This window comes from Meriones unguiculatus, chromosome 17 (assembly GCF_030254825.1).
Source record: "Meriones unguiculatus strain TT.TT164.6M chromosome 17, Bangor_MerUng_6.1, whole genome shotgun sequence".
Taxonomy (NCBI): Eukaryota; Metazoa; Chordata; class Mammalia; order Rodentia; family Muridae; genus Meriones; species Meriones unguiculatus.
The window spans coordinates 84584258-84587652 of NC_083364.1; positions in this window are offsets into that span (position 1 = coordinate 84584258).

Consider the following 3395-nt stretch of genomic DNA (forward strand, 5'->3'; position numbering starts at 1 on the left):
GCTGTGACAGTATTACATAGAAAATCATTGTTTGACATCTTTGGGATATAAAAAAAAATGTGTGTGAAAAGTACTATACAATGATGTTTATAAATTAATAATTTTTAATACGATAAACACACATACTGTATATAATATGGTTTCATATTTAGGTAGTTAAATAGAGAGAACATTTCTGATAATATCAAGTTTATTCTTAATTCATTTCTAAATATGGATTAAGCTCTCTTAATCACAACAAAACCAGGTACTACAGTTGTTGTATTATTGTCACTGTGGCACCTGACATTTATTAAAATATCATTGTTTTTTCCTAGAATCCCTTTATTCTGTAATGAGTTCTGTGTATTATAAACAGTTTTGTTTATTGATACTTGGGTAAAAAAAAATTTAAACTCATTAAAATGCAGTCTCCAAGTATCTTTACCAGAGCCTACTTTATTCTCTAGTTAAGCAAATGTTTTTGCCATTCAGCAGTAGAAGGGCAATGCCACTTTATTCTATGTAAAGCATACATCATTACAAGTTAGGTCACATTCAATGCCACTTCATGGTCACAAAAATAATTACTCTGCAGTTTCCTCTTAGGACTCCACTACATAAAAATACATAGATTTATCACACTTCAAACTAAATAACATTTGAACATAAAGTTTTTGACTTACTGCCCTCTGAACAGTGTCAGATTCAGAACTGTGAATGGTAAAATCTAGTTTTATAGATCATTAATTTGTCTATGCTTGAGAAGTAGTAAGTACCAGCAAAGTTTAAATCATTTCAGAGTCCTTGATCCAGGATAGATCTTCTGCAAAAATTATTTCCCACCATGTATTTCCAAATTTATTAATTCAATTCACTTGAGTATGTTCACAAAATAAAATTAGAGTAAGTAAGTATGGCTCTGTCTCAACTATTTTACAGTTGCAAACTACAGTTTGAACTAGGACTCCTGCTTCCATAAACAGTCACACCCAGGCATCATTCTGAAGCTACTAAACACCTTTATAGTGATCTATTCTCACTTGACCAGAAATTAGAGAGTTTTTTTTCATTTCTCTCTGTGTTTCATTATTATTATTATTATTATTGTGCTATCAGAGACAATGAGCTTTGGAGTGAGGTATTTTATTCACATTTAAACTTTCTCCCATAATGATCCTAACTTCCTAACTCTCTGGGAATAAGCTGACAATCAATAATGAACTCAATCTAGTAGGGATTTATTTAGATTTCAAATATTAAATATCTGCATGTATTTTTAAAAATAATACTTTTTATATATTTTTTTAATTTTTTAATATTAGTTACAGTTTACTAACTTTGTATCCCAGCTGTTTCCTGTTCCTTCATTCTCTCCCAATCTTACCCTACATCCCTCCTTCATCTCCTCACTGCCCCTTTCCAAGTCCACTGATAGGGGAGGATCTCCTCCCCTTTTATCTGACAGCATCTTCAACAAATGGTGCTGGTCCAACTGGATGTCTACAGGCAGAAAAATGAAAATAGATCCATATTTATCACCCTGCAAAAAACTAAAGTCTAAGGGGATCAAAGATCTCAACATAAAACCAGACACACTAAATCTGTTAGAAGAAAGTGGGGAAGAGCCTAGAACTCATTGGCTCAGGTAACAACTTCCTGAACAGAACAACAACAGAATAGGCTGAGATCAACAATCAATAAATGGGACTTCATGAAACTGAAAAGCTTCCATAAAGCAAAAGACACTGCTGTCAGAACAAAACAACAGCCTACAGACTGGGAAAGGATCCTCACCAACCCTATATCTGACAGAGGGCTGATACTAGAATATTTAAAGAACTAAAGAAGTTAAAAAGTAACAAATCAAGCAATCCTATTAAAAAATGGGGTACAGAGCTAAACAGATAATTCTCAGTAGAGGAAGGCAGAATGTCAGGGAAACACTTAAAGAAATGCTCAACATCCTTAGTCATCAGGGAAATGCAAATCAAAATGACCCTGAGATTTCACCCTACACCCATCAGAATTGCTAAGATCAAAAACTCAAGTGACAACACATGCTGGAGAGGATGTGGAGAAAGGGAAACCTTCCTCCATTGCTGGTATGAATGCAAACTTGTACAACCACTTTGGAAATCAGTCTGGTGCTTTCTCAGACAATTAGGAATAGTGCTTCCTCAAGATCCAGCTATAACACTCCTAAGCATATATCCAAAAGATGTTCAAGTACACAACAAGGACATTTGCTCAACCATGTTTGTAGCAGCTTTATTCATAAAAAAATCATTCTTTTACCCATCTTTAAAATGTGTTTTATTGTAAAGGGGAAATTGTTAGTTATTAAACAACACTATGAATAATTTTGAAAAATCAAAATCATCATTAAGCTGGACTTCATTGGAATGATTTTCTGAGTCTGTTACTGTTTTTTCTTCCTAGGTCTCTTTTCTTTGATATGAATAATAATAGCCTTCCTAGGAAAAAATAATAATTTAACACATTTGTCACTTGAACCTAGCTTATCAGAGCCAAAGATGAGATTTGGAAGCTCTATTAAAAACCTCTTGCTATGAGACATGGAAAATAAACGGAGAGTGAACATTCAGAAGGTGGCCCATCTGTGAAGCTCCATCTGTACGACAAGCTTTCCCATACTGGATGGTACAGTGTGCTTCCCGGCTACGAATAAAAGGAAAATAATATGAAGCTGAGCTCCAAGTACATAGGTTGTCCTAAGTAGGCATATGAAAAGGTGAGGAATGTCGAGATAAGTGTTTTGGAGGCCCACAGGGTATAGTGAGTGAAACCTCAGAGACTTCTGCAAATCCTGAAAAGATCCTGATCTACTGTACACAGTGTTGATCCACTAGTGACGTCTTAAAATCGATCTGAGCCAAGGGCAGTGAGTGCTCCCCCATCCCCATTTACAGACATCTCCTACAATGACCTTGTTCCCCAACCCCACATCTCCCACATTTTCTTATAATTTCACCAACCTGTTTGTTCCTAGTGCTTGAGGCTAGCATGGGATGTTTCAGTTGGCCTTTCAATCATTGAAAAGCTCTTATACTGGACAATAAAGTTAGATCTGCACCTTTGAGTCTGGCCTCCAGAGTGTGATTTTTGGGATTCTGCGTGGGCTCCCCGTTCCTGATCCCCACATGAAAGTGGACATCTTTCCCTGTAAGGCTTACAGTGGCACATCTCCTTGATGATGACGTTGGCTATTTGCATCTGGCCATCTCTCCAATACTTGCGCTTATAGGGAAGGGTCTGCAAAGGGGTTGAGGGAAAAGACATGAACGTTATGTTTCACATTAGCTTCTGATTTCAGAAAAAGAAAATAAATAAAAGAAAATGGAAGGAAAGAAGAGTGAACTGAAGATGTTGGCTCTCCATGTCTTACAATTGAT